Source organism: Pongo pygmaeus, chromosome 1 (genome assembly GCF_028885625.2).
Source record: "Pongo pygmaeus isolate AG05252 chromosome 1, NHGRI_mPonPyg2-v2.0_pri, whole genome shotgun sequence".
Taxonomy (NCBI): Eukaryota; Metazoa; Chordata; class Mammalia; order Primates; family Hominidae; genus Pongo; species Pongo pygmaeus.
The window spans coordinates 188,662,824-188,686,189 of record NC_072373.2 but is presented as its reverse complement, the minus strand read 5'-3'; the positions used below and the strand labels follow the sequence as shown (position 1 = coordinate 188,686,189).

The window sequence follows — 23,366 nt, the reverse complement described above, 5'->3', positions numbered from 1 at the left end:
TTTTGCTATCTTAAAAGTAAGCATGTTATACAAATTTATGGTATTTATTTTCAAGCATGTTCTTAGATACTGCAATTCAGACTAAATCTAAAGTTATTTCTCATAGTAATTCAGAACAGCTGTTATAGCACTAGGGTCGCTGATGATGTAATTAGTTAAGATGAGATTATACAGTAGAGTGGGTCCCTAATCCAATATGACCGGTGTCCTTATAAAAAGGGGAAATATGAACACAGACACGCACTCAGGGAGGATGCCAAGTTATGCTGCAGTTATGCTGCCACAAGCTGAGGAATCTGCAGACGCTGGGAGGGTGGAACAGACCATCCCTTGTGCCTTGAGAGGGAGCACGGCCTTGCGGACACCTTGATTTCAGACCCCTGGCCTCCAGGACTGTGCAACCATACACTGCTGTTGTTCTAAGCCACCCAGTTTGTGGTACTTTGTTCTGGCATCTGGGAGACTAATACAACAGCAGTAGTCAACATATCTCTAATGTTTGCAATGTTAAAACCCTAACAGTGGTCACCCGTTTATAACCAAAGGCAAAAGGATGGACGTGAGCTGAGTGGTGGGGAGAATGAGTTGGGGCCTATGGAGTGTTACAACAGCGTGAGTGGACTAAGGTGGAGAGAGGGAGAGAAACAAAGTAAAAATAAAAATCAGACAGGGAGTTCAGGATAGGGCTTGACAGGGCAGTAGATGAAGGGTTAGGATGAGAACTATTACCTTCCATGGCTCCTCCAACTCCACAATCTAGAGGCTCCAGGTGGTTCTTCCCTTGTGTGAGCTGCCACCTGCTGCTACCACCAAATGAGGGAACATAGCCACCCCAGGAGAGGGGTGTGGCCTCATGCTCCCCCACCCCCCAGCTGCTTGCTTGCCTGCCTGCCTCTCAGCCTCAGGAGGTCCCACCTGCCAGCCCCCGGTGGAGGGAGCAGGTGCAGGCAGAGGTGTCACATCCCCCCATCTCTCCTGCAGCTCCCAGACTGATTGATGATTAAACCTGAGCATGAAAAAGGAAGAGGACTAGGAAGTTCAGAAAATGTCACTCATTCATCAGAACATCTGCGAATAAAGCAGAGGTCTGAGGCATAATATATTCCTTGAAAAGCTGCAACATACAAGGACAGTGCTGTGAGAGGACCAGATACTGTGAGACCCACAGCATAAGTGACACATTCCATGTTTCCTTCCAACACCTGAAGGCACAATAGTGAGACCGGCCTGCTGTGTGTGTCCCATTGTCTGATTCTTTCAGCACTCCTGCCTTTCCCTGACCCTGCTCATGGTAATACACCTCACGTGGATGCTTCAGCTCTAGAGTCAAACTTCAGAAGCATGCAAAGATGTGAGGTCTATGAACATCATGTAACTGAGGAATCACCTCACACAATTTCATGTCAAGTAAAAAAGAATCGATCATACCAATAGGCAATGTCTCCGTAATAAAAGAACTGAATAGTTCCTCCTAGAAACTGTGTCTGCCAATACTTTTTATTCCTACTTTTTTTTCCCATTAAGACCCAAGTCTATGTCTTTACTTTCTGGTCTAAATTATAGAATGTATTAGTTTACAACCAAAGTGAGAACTTCCCTTACTTGGCTGGTGCCTCAGCCTCTCAGGAAGGTCCTAAGGAATCCACTAGGTTGGAGGTGCTCAACCCTTGTGGATCCCCAAGCTGAGAAATACAACCCCCTCCAGTCAGCAGCTGTGGGCAACAGCTGAACTGTGTCCCCCCACCCTCCAAATTCATACGTTGAAGCCCTAAGCCCCGATATGACTGTCTTTGTAGATAGGGGCTTTAAAGAGGTAATTAAGGTTACATGAGGACATAAGGGTGGGTCCAGTACACTGGTGTCCTTATAAGAAGAGGAAGAGACACCAGGGTGCAGGTACACAGAGAAAAGACCACAGGAGGACACAGGAGGTGGCTGTCTGCAAGCCAAAGAGAGCAGCCTCAGGAGAAACCAACTTGTAACACCTTGATCTTGGACTTCCAGCTTCCAGAACTTCGAGAAAATGGATTTCTGTTGTTTAAGCCACCCAGTCTGTGGTATTTCATTACAGCATCGCTAGCAAATGAATATCAACGGTAATTTTCAACCTTCATTCATTCACTCAGCAAAGGAGCATCCACTCAGTGCCAGGCACTCTTCTGGGTACTAAGAATACAGCAATAAACAAGAGAGACAGAGCCACGGAACAGGAGAAGCATGGGAGCCTTCCTAAAATGCACTATTAGAATCTTCTGCTGGGGACAAGTAGAGTTTGAAAAGGTATGCATGAGGATCTAGTCTAGACTTCAGGAGCCACCTTCCCAGTCCTTGCCCCTCACCCCTACCCCAACGATCACTGCACCAGACTGACGTGTTGAGGACAGGAACTGCATCGTCATCTTTTTAAACAGAGTCTGGGATGCAGGCAATATCAAGAGGGCATCCTCTCTTCCCTGTGCCAGGGACCCGATTCCCCAGCACCTCTGCTTTCACCTGAGGTTCTCAGCACAGGGCACCTGCACCAGCAACATCAGCAGCCCCCAGGAACTTGTTAGAAACACAAATTCTCGGGCCCCATCTCTACCCTCTTGGATCACAAATTCTGGGGGCCCAGCCCAAGCCTCCAAATGATTCTTAGGCATATGAAAGTTTGAGAACCACTGTTATCCACCCTCTGGCATTCACCCTGACCCACAACCTGGTTCTCGCTGCTCTCCTCCTCCTCCTTCTCATAACAGCAGCAATCTGTTGCTTCTGCCTTCTGTATGCCTGGCCCGGTGTGACACACTCCACATGCTGGCTCAAAGACCATCAGTACTCAAAAGGTTGAGAAAATCATCCCCATTTACTGAGGAGGAAACTGAGGTTCAAAGAGGCTTAGTCACTTACCCACAAGCTCTCAGCTAAGTAATGGGATCTGGAATCAAAAAGGCCAAAGTGCACACTTTTTCCTCAGGCCTTTCCTATTTCACTGTCGTGTTCTCTCTCCCTATTACTGTCACTCACTCTATTTTCTTTTCTTTTTTTGACGTATCATTGCACCACACAATAATCAGCTCCTACCTGGTCTAATGGGAATCAGCTCACCTGAGCCTTTTGTGATCTCATATCCAGGGCTTAGCAAGAGCCACATTCTGAAAGTAACACTGGTTGATTTCTGCGTACTCAGAAGGCCCATTTACACTTTAACATGAGCCCTCCTTCCTTGCTGCACAGTGCATTACTAAATTCCCTATAGATATTTGGGAAAATTTGATATTCTTCCCTTCTTTATAGGAGAAAAAGTATCTACTATAAAGAAAGAAACTAAAAACAGTCTGCTACTAGTTATGGGAGCAGGAATATGAATACTATAAAATCATATTTTCTATTGCCATTTTAGACTTGCATTTGGGGAGCAGAAAGGTCTGAGTGAATGAATCCACAGTCTGGTGAAGGTGCAATGCCTAGCAAAGAAGCAAGGCAGGGCTTTGTGTCTGCTCTAAGCCAATCTTTAAGAAACAATGGTATGTATTGGAAGGATGTGGAGAAACAGGAAGCCTCTGACATTGTTGACAGTAATGTAAAATGGTGCCACTTGGGAAAACAATTTGGCAGTTTCTTAAAAAGTTAAACATAAAACTTACCCTGGGACCCAGCAATTCCCTACTAAGTATCTAAGAGAAACGAAAAAATATGTCCACATAAAGACTTGTAATCGACTGTTTATGGTAGTATTATTCATAATAGCCAAAAGGTATAAACAGCCCAAATGTCTATCTACTGGTGAATGGATAAAGAAAACAAGGGATATTCATCCAATAGAATACAGTAGGCAGTATAATGAAACATACTGATACATGCTACAATGCAATGAATTTCAAAGGCATACTAAGTGAAAAAAAAAAGAGATGCAAAGACTACTTATTACATGACTCCATTTATATGAAATGCCCAAATAAGGCAGATCTATAGCGACAGAAAGTAAACTAGTGATTGCCTGGGTCTGGGGATGGGGTGAAGATTGCCTACAATTGGGCACAACAGATCTTTTGGGGATGATGGAAATATTCCCAAACTGCAATGTGTGTTGGTTGCATGACTCTGAAATCATTATATTGCACAATTAAAATTGGTTAATTTTATGGTGTCAAATTATACTTCAATAAAGCTGTTTTTAAAAGGGGGAAAGGGTGTGAATGGAACCATCTGAGGGCCATGGGCTCGAGCTGTTTGATTCAGTACAACCAACACTTATTAACCCTAACCCACATGTCAGCGACAAGAAGTAGCAAGCTGTTTTCTTCTTTGATAAATCCCTTGACAGACAATTCAGAGGAACAGTCTCCTTGGCACAGAGGTTCTGCTGCCAAGCAAATACTCCTTGAGGAATGTTAGGAGGATGGGCCTGCTGGTGTCTGGGCCAGCAGGAGAGAAAGCAAGGCAAGACCAGGGCGAGCCGTGCCCAGCAGGGCTAAAGTGGGTATCGTTGCACGGCTGGGCAAGCTTGAGAAAGGCCTGGCTCAGAAGCACACATCAGGATTCGCTTCTGCAAGGTGTGGGTGAGCTCTGGCAAGCTGGGCCCAGAGGCAAGGAGAGAAGCAAAGTCCTCCCCTTGTGAGAACAGTGAGGAGGGTGGAAAGCAAACAACAAGAGGAAGAAGGTACGTGGCTCCAAAGGGAGCAAGCTCTTACAGGAAGCTTGGCACCATTCGCATCAGCCTGGTAAAACATCAAAATAACAACACCTAAAATAGCCCTATAGGAACCTTGTCAGAAAATAAAGGCAAGATTCCAGAAGGACTCTGCCTTCATCCCCACAGAGCTGGGAAGCAAACGGGGAAATGCAAACCCCATTTATAGGTTCACATTTGGAGGAGCCGGCTCTGTTGGGGGCAGGAGGGAAGAAGTGGTGGGGAGGCTCAGGGTGTGTCAGATCCAGCCTCCCCACCTCTGCTGAGCTGGCGGCTGGACTCAAGGCCTGCCACATCTTCCTGCTCTGCAGTGCACTAGCTGTGTGACCCTCTGCAAACTGGGTAACCACACCACCTCCCCACCCCATCTCCTCCAAGGTAAAGTGGAGATTTTACCTGCTGCAAAAAGTTGGGTGAGGACTGATGAGAGAATGAGGGTTGATAAGAGAAGATAAGGCATTAAAGGTAAGGGAAATTGCGTTTTGTTATATATATAAATAGCTTCTCACTGCTTTCGCTGGATTCATCATTCTGGGACTTTCTCTCTTCTACATACTTTTAAAGATGAAGGAAGAGAAGGGAAAATGTAAAAGACAATATCCTAGTCTCCACTGAATGTGTGGGCACTTTAGTCTCGTGGCAAGTTCAGGCCAAGGGGACAGCTGCTGAAATGTGGGGGTCCAGGGGCTGCAGAGGGGTTCTGCTGCCTAGCATTTAAAAGAAGGAGGAAGTAAATATTTCTGAGGTGAGTCAGTAAAAGCAAAGAAATGCTTACTTCTTGTAAATGAGAAGGTGGCAGATGAACACATGAGGGAATGGGCATATATTCATCCCACTTGTAAAACATACTTCAAAGGAGGTACTTCCAACATCAATTTCTTTATCATGGTACTTTATAAGATTTCCTTGTTTGCTTGGTTTTAATTAACAGCAACCATACGGCACTGAAAGTGAAGCCTTACCCATCATCCACATCAAAGGGGCTGGAAAGGTCCGAATCCACCTGAATGACAACTAAAGTTTCGAGAATGGGAATGCAAAAGGGGATTCAAAGGTAACAAAATCCTTGTCCTTCCATTTTCTTCTTCCTCACAAACAAAAGCAGTTTAATGGCATTGATGGAACTGAGTCCCTCTCATCTCCCCCTTGCCTGCTGTTGCACTCAAAGCTTCCAGAATACATGAACACAGTCCTACCTTATTTTGATGAACAGCTACAGCCACAACAGAAATCAACAGGGTTTGGAGAATAAATCTGATAAATTGTGTCCTTCAAAAAGAGGAATTTATGTAATGCTTTCAGTTTTATCTTGTATGGCCTACCCATCATGAAACTGGGAAACTGTAATTTATTTATCCAGTGAAGACAAAATTGATTAACAGGTCAGTGTAAATGTCAGCCTGGGGGAATTTAACAAATGTAGTTCCACTGGGTCAGTTCTTGCCCAGTACTATTTAACATTTCCATTAATTACTTGCCGACAGAATTGGTGATAGAATAGGAGGTGTATTATTAAATCTGCCAATTTTTAAAAAGTTTAAATATGAATAGGTCTTGGCCAATTGAAAGACAGGGAGGGAATATTTGGTATCCTCAAGGCTCTGCCTGGTACAGAGTAGATGCCTAATAAATGTTAGTTGAATGAAACAAATGCCAACAAAACGCAAGTCTAGTATGAGGGAGTCCCTAGAGCAGCAGTCCCCAAACTTTTTGGCACCAGGGACAACTTCTCCATAGACTGGTGGCACGGGAACGGTTTCAGGATGAAACTGTTCCACCACAGATGATCAGGCATTAGTTGGATTCTCAAAAGGAGTGTGCAACCTAGATCCCTTGCATGTGCAGTTCACAATAGGGTTTGCACCCCTACGAGAATCTAATGCCCTGCTCATCTGACAGGAGGCGGAGCTCAGGAGGTAATGCTCACCCACAGCTCACCAGCTGTGCAGCCCAGTTCCTAACAGGTCACAGACCAATAGCAGACCCCTGCCCTAGAGGAAGAAAAGGACAATCATTAACAACAATTTTTATTAATATCTACTATAAATTTAAAGCCCTATCAAAAATTACTTACAGCAATGAAACCATGACCGATCCAAATCAAGACGATCTAGATATCAGTAATGCACAAAAATCAAATTTAACAAGTGCGAACATAAAGTAGGGAACATACTCATAGTTCAAAACATGATCACACTTTTTTTGTCCTTTTCCTTATGTGCAGGCAGACACAAACATACACATACGCATGCATAAATATATATTATTTCTGGAATATAAATGAGAAGAAAAGGTATGGGGGAATAACCACCAAAGATTAACTGTCTGTCTTAGCAGAAAATAGCAACAGCTAATAAAGGTGCAGCTGGGTGAAGAAAAAAGAAAAACAGTCACATCTAAGCCAAACCCCTGAAGCCACAAGTCACGCACTCCTAAGTAGCCGACTCACCAGCAAGCAGGATGGGATGGGATGCCAGAGCTCAAAAGCCATCAGGATACCAGATCCACCTCCTTCTCAGCTGAGGGGCTCCTGGAGTTTTGTTTGGTTTGTTTTTAATTAAAAAGACAGAACAAAAAGAAAAAAAAAATGTCCTGATGATGAGTAGCCTACTGGAAGGTTCCGTCTGCTACCCACTGTCCATAGGCAGCAGCAGGATGTAACAAACATACAGCCTCTCATGTACAAAAGGGAGAATTCAAGTGATGCTCAGATAAAGAAGTAGAACAATGAAGAAAAAAAATCCATACTCATATTTTTTTGAGAGAGAGAGAGAGAGAGACAGCATTTCACTCTGTTGCCTAGGCTGGAGTACAATGGTACAATCTTGGCTCACTGTAGCCTTGAAGTCCCGGACTCAAGCGATCCTCCCTCCTCAGTCTCCTGAGTAACTGGGGCTATGAAATTATACACTTAGCTAATTTTAAAACAAGTTTGTTTTGTAGATACAGGGTCTTGCTATATTGCCCAGGCTGGTCTTGAATTCCTGGCCTTAAGTGATTCTCCCACTCAGCCTCCCAAAGTGCTGGGATTATGGACGTGAGCCACCATGCTGGGCCCATACTATGTACTTTTTGGCCAAATAATAAACCTAGATAAACTTTTCTTGAGAAAAAAATGAGCAAGCAGACAATACAGAAGGGCTATTCAATAACAACGTTTTGTTCTCTGAAGAATATGACCTGAATGGGGAAAAAAAGAGATTGAAACTGTCATATCAAAGTTGACATGATAGCCCTAAGGGAGAAGTGAGGAAAAAAGCAACCAACTCAGAACTCAAAGGTGCACAACAAATATCCAGAAGTGGAATGCACATTTCAGAAAGCAAAGTCTATGCAAGGAGCACTGACTTGAGAGAAGGGAAAAGCAGTCACCCAGAAGGCAGAAAGAAGGGATCGAACGTTTAAAACACAACTCCATGGAGGACACATGGCAGAGAAGTTTTGTTTATTGTAAAAAAGCACACTGACCACTACTAGAAAGATCCAGTTTTGCTAATGGACAGATAACAGGGGGAAGGGCTACTGCTGGCCACAGGATGGAGAGTTTAGAGGTAACTCTGAGACATCATTATATATCCCACAGACCATTATGGATTGCCTTTCACATGCCAGGCACGCAGCTGGGCCCACAGAACAAAACAAATGAGGCTCCTACCCTCTAGGAGCATATAATCTTGTAAAGGAGCAGAAAATAAACAAATAAATACAATGATTATAAATTGTCACAGGTGCTATGTAAGAAATAAACAAGGCACCAATTCAGAGGACCAAAAAAAAAAGGGCCTGCTTTAGACAGAATGGCAGCAAAGGCCCTTCCCAGGGGATGACTGATTGATTGACTGGTTGGTTGATTGACTGATTTTTCCAAGCAGACAACTTTCAAGTTGAGATATGAAGGGTGGGAAGGAGCTAGCCATGGGACGAATGGAAAACTAGTTCCAGGTTAAGGGCATGTGAACTATGCTAAGCATGGTGAGTTTGAGAAGAGGATGGATTGTAGTGAGCAAGATGACAGTACCACAAAATGAGGCCTAAGAAGGAGGCAGGAGCCAGGTCATGTAGAATTTTTCAGGCCATAGTACAGAACATGAAGAGTCTACTCTTAGTTCAGGCTGCTATAGCAAATTGCCAGAGACTGGGTGGCTTATAAACAATAGAAATTATTTCTCAGAGTTGTGGAGGCTGGAAGTCCAAGATCAAGGTGCTGGCAATTCCAGCATCTGGTGAGGGCACACCTCCTCGTTTGCAGATGGCCACCTTCTTGCTGTGTCGTCACATACCAGAAAGAGAGGAAGCAAACTCTCTTCTTATAGGTGTCTCTTCTTATAAGGGCACTAATCCCATCATGAGGGCGGATTAATTAATTCCCAAAGGTCTTACTTCCTAATACCATACCATTGAGTTTAGGGTTTCAACATACGAATTTGCAGGGACACGAAGATGAGTTCTGCTAAATATTTCTTGTAAGTCCATGAAAAGCTGACTTCCTCCTGTTTGTCAGATCTGGGGGCAAGGAACAGCAATAGCTAGAAGGAGGAAATGCCCAGTACTATCCCACTTAGCTACAAAGGAGAGTGGCTCAAAGGAGGCCCTTGTCAGATGCTTGTCCATGTCTAGTTGGCTATGGAGTAGATTTGCCTCCTAATACTGAAACTCCTAAAAGTTTTGCCTGGAAAACTTTCAGTGCAAGGCTAAACATTAAGTCTTTTCTGTGAATATAAAAGTCAGTTTTAAAAAAAAAGATCCACCCATGTTAAACCTGTCACAGATTTAGTCAATCTATTTCAAAGTTAAGATCTTTATAGACTAGGAGGCAGCCATCTGGAAAGTTTGTGAAGCCAAGATCTACATCCCTTATCCAATTACATGATGTGGCTCAAGTCATGCTATCTGTACCTTAGTTTCCTCATCTTTAAAATCAAGGGAAGAGAATGTCCTGCTCTCTAAGGCCCTTTCAGAATCTAATATGTAGAAAATCTCTAAGAGATGAGAGCCTGCTTATATAACTATCTAGTTGAATGTTCAGAAGTGGAAGGAAATTTTGGTGCCAAACTAAAATAAACTGCTCAGGTTTTTCTTGCACAAGATGTAAAATATTATTTTACCAAAACATTATCACATTCATTTTCATAATTACAAGGCTTCCATGCATAACACTGAAGTTCTATAAGTATTTGTTGAACAAGTGGTACAGCTTTACTGACATCACATTTTTGTGTTGAATAGGACTTTTTTTTTTTTTTTTTTTTGAGATGGAGTCTTGCTCTTTCGCCCAGGCCGGACTGCAGTGGCGCTATCTCGGCTCACTGCAAGCTCCGCCTCCTGTGTTCACACCACTCTCCTGCCTCAGCCTCCCAAGTAGCTGGAAATACAGGCGCCCGCCACCACGCCCAGCTAATTTTTTGTATTTTTAGTAGAGACAGGGTTTCACCGTGTTAGCCAGGATGGTCTTGATCTCCTGACCTCACGATCCGCCCACCTTGGCCTCCCAAAGTGCTGGGATTACAGGCGTGAGCCACCATGCCCTGCCGAATAGGACATTTTTAACACAAATGTATTTATTAATTGCTGCCCATTTCATAAACTATTAAGACACTGTCCTTCCAGCAGAGTATTAAATGAATACTATTTATCAAACATATTTAAACATGATTTTTAAAAATATGAGTTAGTATTGGAAAGAGAAGTTTGTATTCTTTAATTAAGTGGATCTCTAAGGGTAATCAATTATTCTAGATACTGCTTTGTATTGCTCATATCCCTGATCGACAAATATCTGTATACTGTACTATACTGAATTGTGTCTAAAGGATTCTGAGTATCTGAGATAATACACATTCATTTATACATTCTGCTAAATATTTATTTAGCGCCTACAATGTGCCAGACATCATTGTAGGTACCAGGAATGAGCAATGAATGAAACAATGTTTCTGCACTCTTGAAGCTTACAAGATAGTGATAAATCTATAAATATAGAAGAATTAATATTGCTAAAATGACCATACTACCCAAAGTAATCCACAAATTCAATTCCTACCACAAGTCCCATGACATTTTTCATAGAAATAGAAACCCAGCAAACCACCATTGCATATGTATACCTGTGTAACAAACCTACACATTCTGCACATGTATCCCAGAACTTAAAGTAAAATTTAAAAAAATAAAAATGAATAAAAAAGAAATAGAAAAATCAATCTTAAAATTCATATGGAATCACAAAATACCCCAAATGGACAAAGGAATCTTAAGCAAACAGAACAAAGCTGGAGGCATCACATTATCTGATCTCAAAATCTACTACAAAGCTAGAGTAATCAAAACAGCCTGGTACTAGCACAAAAACAGACATAGAGACCAATAGAACAGAATGGAGAGCCCAGAAATAAATGCATGCATTTACAGTCAGCTGATCTTTGACAAAAATGCCAAGAACCCACATTGGGGAAGTGGTGTTGGGAAAATTAGATAGACAATTGAAATTAGAGCCTGTATTAGTCCATTCTCATACTGCTATGAAGATATTACCCAAGATTGGGTAATTTATAAAAGAAAGAGGCTTAATTGACTCACAGTTCTGCATGGCTGGGGAAGTCTCAGGAAACTTACAATTATGGCGGAAGTGGAAGCAGGCACCTTCTTCACTAGGTAGCAGGAGAAGTGCACAAGGGGAAAGAGCCTCACACTTATCAAACAACCAGATCTCATGAGAATTCACTCACTATCATGAGAACAGTATAGGGGAACCACCCCCATGATCCAATCGCCTCCCTCACTCAACACGTAGGGATTATAGGTCGAGATGAGATTTGGGTGGGGACAGGGAGCCAAACCATATCAGACCCTTATCTCATCCCATATATAAAAATCAAGTCAAAATGGATTAAAGACTTAAACATAATAAACTATAAAACTACCAGAAAAAGACAAAAGAGAAAAGCTTCTTGACACTGGATTTGGTAAAGATTTCTTGGATATGACCCCAAAAGCACAGGCAACAAAAGCAAAAATAGACATGTGAGATTGCATCACACTGTAAAGCTTGTGCACAGCAAAGGAAATAATCAACAGCATGAAAAAATAACCCGAACAGGAGAAAATATGTGCAAACCAATCATCTGATAACGGGTTAATACCCAAAATATATAAGAAACTCAAACCACTCAATATTAAGAAAATAAACAACATGGGCAAAGGATCTGAAAAGGCATTTCTCAAAAGAAGACATACATATGGCCACAGGTTTGTGAAAAATACTCATCACTAATCATCATGGAAATGTAAATTAAAATCGCAATTAGATATTACTTCACACCAGTTAGGATAGCTGTTATCAAAAAGATGAGAAATAACAAGTGTTAGTGAGGATGTGGTGAAAAGGGAACCTTTCTACACTATTGATGGGAATGTAAGATAGTATAGCCATTATGAAAACCAGTAGGGAAGTTCCTCAAAAAGTTACAACTAGAACTACCATATGGTCCAACAACTCCACTTGCAGGTATATATTCAAGGGAAATAAAATTAGTATGTTGAAGAGATATATGCAACTCCCATGTTCACTGCAGCATTATTTACAATAGCCAAGATATGGAATCAACCAAAGTGTCCATCAACAAATGAATGGATTAAAAGATGTAACATATATTGGATGAATGGAATATTATTTGGCTTTTAAAAATAAGGAAATCCTATCATTTGCGAAAACACAGATGAACCTAAAGAATATTATGTTAAGCTAAATAAGTCAGGCACAGAAGGGCAAATACTGCATGATCTCACTTGTATGTGGAATCTAAAAGTCAAACTCATAGAAGCAGAGAATAAAAATGGTGGTCCCTAGAGGATAGTGGGGGGTGGGTTGGAGAGATGCTGGTGAAAAGACATAAAATTTCAGTTAGATAGGAAGAATGAGTTCAAGATATCTACTGTACAATATGGTGGTTATAGTTAATAGCAATGTATTATACACTTAAGCATTGCTAAGAGAGTAGATGTTAAATGCTCTCACCACAAAACAAATGATAATTATATGTGTTAATGGGTATGTTAATTAGCTTGATTTAGTTATTGCACAGTATGTGTACATATATATACATCTCGAAATATCATATTGTACACCATAAATAGGTACAATTTGTATTTGTCAATTTAAAAAATTAAAATCTACAAAAAATGAACAAGGAATCATAGAGTATTCTATATGGTAAAAAATGTTATGAACAAAATAATGTGGGATAGGAAGACTGCACTACACAAGGATAATATTTTATAGCAAGTGGTCATGGAAGGCTTCATTGATAGGGAGCTATTTTAACAGAGTTCTGAAGAGAGTTAAGAAGTTAATCAGTAGGATAACTAAGGAAAGGGAAAAACTCAGCCCTAGCAAGAATTTTCTGTGCAAATTTACTTTACTTGTGTAGGCAAAACAAGAAAAAAAAGCCATAGTTTATTTTAAAATTATATTAGACCAGGAGTGACCTGAAGTACTCAGCAAAAGAAAAAAAAAATCCTCTCTGGAGAGGAGCATGTTATCTTAGGCCTCAAATAATTCCCACAAATTATTTTTTAAGGACAGTGATAGACTTAGCAAAAAAAAAAAAAAAAATACCCAAGCAGCCTAGGAAACAATGTATTATAAGCAGAAGCAACATCAGCAGAAACAGATAAGCCAATGCTAGTAATATTTGAATTATGAAATTGATGCGATTTGGCACTATGTCCCCACCCAAATCTCATGTTGAATTCCCAGTGTTGGGAAAGGGACCTGATGGTAGGTAATTGGATCATGGGAACAGGTTTCCCCCATGCTGTTCTCATGATAGTGAATGAGTTCTTGTGAGATGTGATGGTTTAAAATGGTGTGGCATTTCCCCCATCACTCTCTCTATCTCTCTTACTGCCATGTGAAGAAGGTGCTTGCTTCTCTTTCACCTTCCACCATGACTGTAAGTTTCCTGAGCCCTCCCAGCCATGCTTCCTGTTAAGCCTGCTGAACTGTGAGTCACTTAAACCTCTTTTCTTCATAAATTACCCAGTCTCAAGTAGTTCTTTATAGCAGTGTGAAAACAGACTAACACAGAAATGCAAACTATAAAACAACTATGCTTACCATGTTACTATGTTCAAATAAATAAAGTATAAGCCTATCTGCACAGAACAAGGATCTGAAAATGACATCAAAGATTTGAAAAATAACCCGAGAGGCTCCAGAAACTAAAAGAAAAAAAAAGATCAATGACTGGGTTTAACAAGAGATTAGACATTATTAAAGAGAGAATTAGAAATTACCTAAAATAGTTCAAAGACAGACAGTAACAGAAAATATAAAAGAAAGTCTAAGATACAGAGAGGAAAAAGTCCAACGTACGTTTTATTCAGAGTATAAGAAGGGTGAGAGAATGGGCATAAGAAATATTTTAAAAGATAATCGCCAAGAATTTTCCAGAACAAATGAAAGATGTTGGTCACGAGTATCCAGTGAAAGGCCCAGTGAAACCCAATCGCACTAAGTGGAAGAAACCCACTCCTAGACACATCACAGTGAAACTTCACAAAATTATGACAAAAGTAACAGAAGTGAGGGGGAAAAGAAAACCAGAGAAAATTAAGATTACCTTCAAAACTGCAGTTGTCTTCCCAGCAGAAACAGTGGAGGCTATAGACAATAAAATGATATCTTCAACGAATTCAAAGAAAACAATTGCCAATCTAGAATTGTATTATCAGTGAAAGCATCTTTCAAAAATGAGAGCAAATAAAGCCATTTTCAGACAAAGACTGAATTTGCTACCAGCAGACACTCTCTAAAAGAAATTCTAAAGAATTTTCTTCAGGAAGAAGAAGAAAGGTGATCCCAGATGAAAGATCTGAGAAACAATAAGAAAAGCAGAAAAAGTAACAAAGATGTGGATAAATCTAAATTAACACTATTTGCATAAAACATCAAAAATGCCTTGTCAGTTAAAAAAATGATAGGAATAAAATGCATGACAACAATAATTTATGATTAGGAGGGAGGTAAGTGGAGTTAAAGTGTCCTGGGATCATTGTATCATTCAAGAGGAAAATAAAGGTATTTTAAAGTAATTTTAGGCTTTGATGAGTGAGATATGCCTATTGTCTCTTTTTGGGTTCATCTCTTTTTCCTTCAGCTCCATCACAGCATCAGTCCAAATCAGCTTGTAACATTAACCTCCAGCAGAGGCCAAACCACACTTGCCTCTAGGCAGTGAGATGTTTTGCCTTGGTTCATGTATCCTCACCCCCTCCTCTGCCTCAAGAAATCACCCCAAATTTACTGGTTTAAAATAGCCATTTTATTAAGTTCCTGGATTCTGAGGGTCAGAAATTTTGGCAGAGAACAGCAGAAATAGTTTGTCTCTGTGCCACTATGTCTGGGGTCTCAGCTTGGAAGATTCAAAGAGCTGGGGGCCAGATGCAGTGGCTCACACCTGTAATCCCAGCAATCAGGAGGCTGAGGTGAGAGGATCAATTGAGGCCAGGAGTTCAAGACCAGCCTGGCCAACACATCAAGACGTTATTTCTATTAAAAAAAAAAAATAGCTGAGCGTGGTGGTGTATGCCTGTAGTCCTAGCTACTAGAAAGGCTAAGGTTAGAGGACTGCTTGAGCACAAGAGTTTGAGCTTGCAGTGAGCTATGATCATGTCACTGCACTCCAGCCTGGGTGACAGAGCAAGAACCCATCTCAAAAAAAAAAAAAAAAAAAAAGAGAGAGAGAGCTGGCAGTAACTCTAATGGCTAAGGGCTGGACTGGACTCATAGAGGGATTTCTTAACTGATATATCTGACACCTGGGCTGGGGTGGCTCAAAGGTGGGGCTCCTTTGAGCAGCTGACCAGAGCACCCATGCACAGTTTGGGTATCTCATAGTACAGTAGCTAGATTCCAAGAGGTAGCATCCTGAGAGGAAGGATGGGAGGATCCAGGGAATGAACATTCCAGGAGAACCAGGCCTTTCCTGACTTAGCCCTGTGTATTAATTTCCCATTCCTGCTATAACGAATTAGCACAAACTTAGTGCCTTAAAACAATACAAATTTACTATCATACAGTTTGGGAGGTCAGAAGTCCCACATGGATTTCACTGGAATAAAATCAAGGTGTGAGCAGAGCTGCATTCCTTCTGAAGACTCAGGGGAAAATTTGTTACCTTGCCTTTTCCAGCCACCTGCATTCCTCGGCCCATGGCCCCTTCTACCATCTTTGAAGGCAGCAGCATAGCACATCTTCGAATCTCTCTCTGGCCCTGAAACTCTTGTCTGTGTCTTATAAGGACCCTTGTGACTACATTGAGCCCACCCAGATAATCCAGAATAATCTTCCAGCCTCAAGATCCTTAACTCAATCACATCTGCCAAGTCCCTTTTGCCATGTAAGGTAACACACATTCACAGGTTCTGCAGATTAGGATGTGAACATCTATGGCAGGGGAAGGGAACATTATTCTATCAACTACACCTTGGAAATCACATAGCATAGCATCATGTCCACAGTAAAGACTGGTCAAAGTTGTCACAGCCAGCTCAGATTCTAGAGTAGGGGTCATAGACCCAACCTCTCAATGGAAGGAGTGCCAATAAATGTGTGGCCATGTGGCCTTGGTTTGAAACTGCCACACCTTTCCTGTTGTGGCTGCTCCACATTGGCTAATGGGGGAGGAGCTTCACCCCCATTTTTGACTCAGCAACGTGAACATGAAAAGAGATTGACAGTCCAGCAGACATTGAAAAGGGGCAAAAGATATGCCGTGCAGTTGCACTTCGTGTAAATTTTAAATAGTATCATATACAAAATTAATAAACCTTCTCTTCATGCACAGTTGAAGTCAAGCAAATCTTACTTTATATTTATTCCTAACTGAAAACTAGACTCGAATTGTGAAAGTTTTAAATTATGTGAGTTTTTTAGGAATGCATCCTCTGCATAAAATGTGAATATGCTGTACTTGTTTTAATTCTCTAAGGACCAAAACACCATATAACATGAAGAAAGAAAACAGAGAAGATGTGAAAATTACATCCAACTTTTAGCATAAGGATTGAAGAATCACCAAATGATTAACTTCCCTCAAAATACAAGTTTCCCATGCTGTTTGAATTGAAGGAATTTTTTTTCTGTTGAAATCAAGCATTATTAGTAAACAGCAGTTGTAAGAACTCGAAGGGACTAAATTGTAGGCTTTGTTGGAAACAGGCCTGAATAGAACATATTAGCATAAATTGTATTTTTATGGTTAAGCTGCAGTGTTAAATATCAAACTGTGCTAAACGATTGCTTCCATACAGCTGCTAAATTGAACTACCTGTTATATCAGTTTAGTAAATTGTCAAACTTAGAGAAGTCAGCAATTTAATAGATGTGTTTGTAAAATATCCTTAGGTACCCTGGCTTAACATCAAGAAACAAACCACCCTCTTAGAGTGTTAAAAGTCTGTCTATTAAAAAAAAAGATTAACAAGGGGGTAAATATAAGATTAATTTTTAAAAGAAGAGCCAATATACTATAAAATGAACATAATAGGTTCAATTCATAGTTCATGTCAAAAAAGTTCATATTCTATCTTAATTTTCTCTACATTAAGTATTAAATAATTTTTGCCTTATCACTATATTATCATTCAGGACACTGGATACTGAATTTTGCCCAGTTAAACTGACAATCACTATGTCTCCTTCCACTTTTGACTTTGGATATTTGGCATATTTAATCAAATGAGGGGGGAAAATTAAGCAAAATGATGTCATGTCGTGATGTCATACTTTTTGCTAAATTTTATATATTCTTTAGGAATACTGAGCATTTCAGATAGGTCTCTGCCTTCTATCTTATAATGGATGTTTGTAAACCACACAGCAGATATTTAATATCCTGAGAATAAATACCTTGTGTATGGCTTAGTTCTGTCAAATGTAAAATTAAGCATAAATATTAGTATTGAATGCCAAAGCCAGTTGTTGAAAATCAGATCATAAAAACCCTTATTTGAGGTCTATTAACAACTGACCATTTGAAATAATCAGGGATTAATTAATAAATGGTTTGCTTATGTCTTTTATATAACAAGAAGATTGTTAGAAAATAAAATAAGCTATCATTATCACTTCCTTCATGTGATTTTGCCACTCTTATTTTGATAGCATCTACATAATAGAGAATCATTTTTGCTGGTTTTTAATACTTTTTTTCTCTTTTTTTTTTTTTTTTTTGAGACAGAGTCTCGCTCTGTCATCAGGCTGGAGTGCAATGGTGAGATCTCGGCTCACTGCAACCTCCACCTCCCAGGTTCAAGTGATTCTCCTGCCTCAGCCTCCCAAGAAGCTGGGACTACAGGTGCATGCCACCACACCCAACTAATTTTTGTATTTTTAGTACAGACGGGGTTCCACCATGTTGGCCAGGATGGTCTCGATCTCTTGACCTCATGATCCGCCTGCCTCAGCCTCCCAAAGTGCTGAGATTACAGGTGTGAGCCACCATGCCCAGCCATAATACTTTTTCTCTAAGTATAAAAGCAACACATGCCCAGTACAGAAAGTGTAGAAAATATAAACCAACTAAACAAAAAAGTTAAAATCCTCCATAATAATTTATTTTAAACACCCTGAATTAGATTCTCATTCTTGATCATTAAAGGCAATTAGAATTGGAGAAAAGACATGAGTATAAAAATTAACTCATAGAAGTGCTAGAGGGAGATACAGGTGATTTTAATGGGCACCTCCCAACAGTCCCAACCCCAAAACCCTAATTAGGAGAAGACCGAGTTCGCACCTCACATCAATGGGCATTCAAGTCAGTGCCATTAGAATCTCAAAGCCAGGATGATTCCAGAGGACACATGGGTCACTTGCACAATTGAGTATAACATAATACAAATTGAGATAAATAGAGAAAAATTAAAGTGCTATGGGAACCCAGAGAAGGAAGAGGAAGGATCTGACTAGCAAGATCAAAGATGATTGCAGAAGAAAAACATTTGCATGGAACTTTGAATGGTGAACAAGCCAGCAAGAACCTAAGAAGTCAAAGGGAACAGTATTTCAAAGAGAGGGAACATAAAGGAAGGCACAGAGTGGTGAAGTCCAATATGAACGGTTCCATCATCAGGTCACAGAAGTACCTTGCTGGTCCATTCTTAAAGCAGCAAGAGAGTCAAGCCATGTAGCAAATTGATCCATTCTTTTTTTTTTTTTTTTCAAACTTTTATTATGAGGCCATATTAGGGAATTCTAGAAAATCTAGTGTTATTAAATATTTCCAGACTCTACTAGTGAGGAATCTTTTAATCATAATTGACAGAAACCCAATTTAAACTAGCAAAACAAGTGGGAATTTATTGATTCATAATTGAAAAGTTAGTGTGTAGACTGATTCAGCTAAAGCTGGACCTAGGTACTCAAATGATCTGGTTGTGTTTCTGTTTCCACTTCTCTTTCTCTGCTCTGCTTGTATCCACTTCTCTTTGCATGTTAGTGTCACTCTTTCCTACTGTAGATACTCTTTCCATATCCCAGGAAAGGTAGCTTCTGGTGGGCCTAGGCCAACATCCTTACAACTTGCTAACATAAATGAAGAGAATAGTCTTCCCTCAGTAGATCCGGGGAAGAACCCCCAGGGGGCACCTTTGTAGCCCAGATTGGACAAATTGCCCATCCCTAAACCAGCCACTGTAAATGGAGGAATGTAATACTACAGCTGGCCCACTGCAGGTCACTGCCCGCATGCGAGGACAGGCGGAGGCACAAGTCACCTTCATGGACAGCCCCACCAAGATCACACGAGGTAGGGGAGCAGGTTCCTAAAGGAGAAAGAGGAGGATGGGAGAGTATGCTCAGCACATGACAGCTATAACTAGCACAGTTGTTCTCCCAGGTATTTGAGGACTCCCTTCCATCTCAGCAGTGGGGATACATCACCATAGGCCCCAGACAGTTACTTGGGAAGCACTGCAGATGGATGACAGTTCTCCTGCAATATACAACGATGAGAAATATACTAAAGACACTTCCAAATCAGCACCCGAAAACCCTCCTGACAAAGATTTTTCTCCCAATGCTCAAAATGGAAGACTCTATTGAATTTTAAAATAGAGAAGCAGAGCAACCAATCGCTCCCCAGCTCCTCCCCTAGTAATAAGAGTCACCTGGTTTAGCTCTTGTGTCTTACATTAGCATATTTGAAATCTGGTCATTTAAAATTAGATCATAAATGGAACAAGTATCCATATGGCACTGAGGATGTGCCAGGCACTATTCTAAGTGTGTTACATATAGTAATACTTGCAACAACCCCGTGAAGCATGACCTACTATTATTTCCATTTATGGCTGAAGACGCCAGAGCACAGAGAGGTCACACCACATGTAAGATTTGAATCCAGGTGGTCTGATCCAGAGTCTGTGCTCTTTACCCCAAGGTTAGACACAGAACCTCTACTCCAGATAGGTCATAAGGTAAAAATGGTGAGCAAGGGAACAGGGAAAAAGGGACACACTGAAAAAGAAGAGTCTGCAACACAATAAATAAGTAGATATAATACTAGTAACATAACCTAGACACTGAACTGTCAGCTCAGAAGCATAAGTCTGTCCGCGTAGCCCCAACATTGTCTATGGAGGGTGTGAGCAGTCTGGTTTAACAAATCCAGGTTAAAGACTCATCACACTCTACTGGCATGAAAATATCCTCTCCTTTTCCACAGATGCTGTGCCCATAAAGGCAGCCTGGTGTCTGGAGATAACCTCACTACACAGTGCCTGATACAGTGTCTGGTACATTGTCATGCTCAATAGTGTTCCTTTAATTTTCCTTAGGAGAGCCATAAGAGCTGAAAGACTAGATTCAAGGATCAAGTATTTATTGATTACCTACTATGTACCAGACCCTGGGCTGGGCCCCAAGGACACAGCAATGATGAGACAGGCACAGCTATGCACCCACAGTATCTTCCACCAAGCCTGGCTCATCCCACACTTAAGCTGAGGTTAACCAGAATTTTTGGCATCTTTTACAAGCAGCCCTGGTATCTGGATGGTATATACCTGTACAGACACACTGCTTGGTAAAATATTGAAATATTTTGTACTACTTGATAAACAGTCGCTGCCTAAGTCTCCAGAATATCTCACCACTACCCCCACCCTGCCCTGACCCCACTCTCAGGAACCCCAAACATTCCCCATGATCCACCAACTGGGGGGTAGCCCGGGCCTGGCAGGGGACCCCCAAGCCCCCATTCCAGCATATGTCCTGCACTTGTTCTGCTTGGTGGGTACCAATGCCCCTGCCTGTAATCACTAAAAGTAGCCCCAAATCCCCCTTTCCACAAGCTTTTAACTCACACTTTTCTGGTTGACTGCCAGTTCTCTTTAGAAACAGTAGGTCTTTATTTTTAAAAAATAAAATAATAAAATAAAGGAGAATCATAAGACACACAATGTGACAATTAGCAACTGTCTGACAATGACTCGCTGACGCAGAGGACATCATGCCAAGATGGGACCAAATTACCTCCTACTCCTCTGCCACCCACTGCAGCTTCTATCAGCAGATACCTTCAGAACAGAGGCCCCAGTGACAGGGACCCAGATGGCCCAGCAACCAAGGGAACGGGCAGCACCTTCTCACCTCTCCTGGCCTCTCACAGACACAGACTCCTGCTGGCTGTGTCAGTCACGAAAGAGTGCAAACAACACCACTCAGGGAGTTTCACCCATCTGCCCACGTAACACCTCGTTTGCTGGGAAATCCCTGTACCCGTCCAGGTGCCAGGAAAGATCAGGACTGGCCCTAACAGAGATCTTCAAAACCAGACTCAAAGGCAGTAGCATTCCCCATGAACACTTTGTTCTCAACCTTGGCTGCCCCTTAGAATCACTCAGGGGTGCTTTTAAGATATAGATGCCAGCACCCAGCCAATTCCATCAGCAGATCCAGTGGGGCCTGCCATGGCTTAGGGGACTCCAGATATGGGAACTGCCTCCAAGGGCTAGTCAGATGGACCTCTGGGGTTCCACTCTCCTGTACAAGTCAGTAGCCCAAAAGGGAAATGTCCAGACATCATTCTGGCTCCAGGTTCCCCCTCCCACCCTGCCCATGTGCTCATACAGCAGATGGAGCTTTGAGAGGTGTCCCTTTTCCACTGGGGGAAAGGTCCTGAGAACAAAGGGTTCTGGCATTTTACCCACACACGGTAGCTGGACAGTAAGGACAAGAAATATATTTATTCAAATCCTAATATGAGACTGTGAGTTTATTAGCATCATTCAGTATTATCTTTTAGAGATTTCTGGGTTTTTTTTTCTAACTGCTAACTAATATTTTTAAATATCTAGAAATGAATATTTAAAAGCTGACTTCTCTTTTCTTTTTCTTTTTCTTTTTTTTTTTTTAATTTTTGAGATGAAGTCTTGCTCTGTTGCCCAGGCTGGAGTGCAGTGGCACAATCTCAGCTCACTGTAACCTCCACCTCCCAGGCTCAAGCGATTCTTCTTGCCTCAGCCTCCTGAGTAGCTGGGAATGCAGGTGTGCACCACTACGCCCAGCTAATTTTTGTATTTTTAGTAGAGACGAGAGTTCATCATGTTGGCCAGGCTGGTCTCGAACTCCTGACCTCAGGTGATCCACCCTCCTCTGCCTCCCAAAGTGCTGGGATTACAGGCGTGAGCCAACATGCCCCACCTAAAAAGCTGACTTCTCAAAAACAATATCATACAAAAGAATAAAACATAATATAAATGAGCCCCTGTTGTTTCTGAGCCGTTTTCCAAAGCACCCTGTCTTTTACTCAGCAAAGAGGTCCTTGTCCGTGCACATCGAAGTTGACTGACAGAGCCAGAAGAGAGAACAGTGGTGACAGAAGACAAACCGCTTTGGGAGCAAGTCCCCCAGGCACTCCTTCCTGGCACAGATCCTGAAATCATGCCCCTCCCATGAGGTTGCCCAGATTGGCAGCAAACCAGGCCATTGAGCTCAAGAACCTCCAAAGGTCTCCTTTCTAAAGAAGGATCGCATTTCCTGTGTTGCTGACAAGGATTATAAGGTGCAGGGAGGTAAAGGGGCCAAGTCAATGGGCAAATGTCTTTTTAGGGCAAAAAAAAAAAGGCACTCTCGTCACCTCAAGAGTACAGTAAAGAGAAAAAACCTCAGACATGCCTCTGGGGGAGACATAAGCTTGAGATTTTTAGTTAAATTAAGCTGCTGTTAAATGTGTCGTTTTTCTGTCTCACAAATTTTGCCACCAAAAAAAGGAACAAATCAATGCAAATGTCTCAGGTTAGGTACTAAATCCGGGCAGAGTGACAAGGCATCTCATGTTGTAGGTCACCCCTCCACACTGCAACTGCCAAGTAAGGAAAGGAGGACACAACCTCACTGCCACCTCTCCCAGCAAGTCCGCCTTTGCAAAGTGGACACCAACCAGGTGGTGGAGCAGGCCCCAGGCATGACCCAGGAGGAAAGAGGAGAGGAAAACAAATCAAGGAAGCAAATCAGAGAGCTCGGGAAGAAAACAGAAGCACACATGTTCAAAACAGGTAGAGCCCACATCCATCCGCTGTAGGCATTCTAAGCCTTAATATGTGGCAAAGACAGCAGGGGCTCATGACTTCTGATTTTCTCAGTCAAGGGCAAAATGTATCCTCCCTATTTTAATAAAAAAGCAAGATT

The 23,366-nt window shown here is 41.5% G+C and overlaps 1 protein-coding gene across 3 annotated transcripts in view; it reads right to left on the bottom strand.

The window, feature by feature from the left end:
• Positions 1 to 23,366, bottom strand: part of HIVEP3 (HIVEP zinc finger 3) — a 534,394-nt gene that overhangs the window by 479,481 nt on the left and 31,547 nt on the right. Inside the window, exon 1 of one of the 3 annotated variants that reach the window (XM_054492556.1) lies at positions 21,210 to 21,517. The exons of the other annotated variants lie outside the window; for them this stretch is intronic. The gene's annotated coding sequence lies outside the window, so the exon portion shown is untranslated. Of the gene's footprint in view, positions 1 to 21,209; positions 21,518 to 23,366 lie in introns of those variants that run through there. 3 annotated transcript variants of the gene reach the window in all.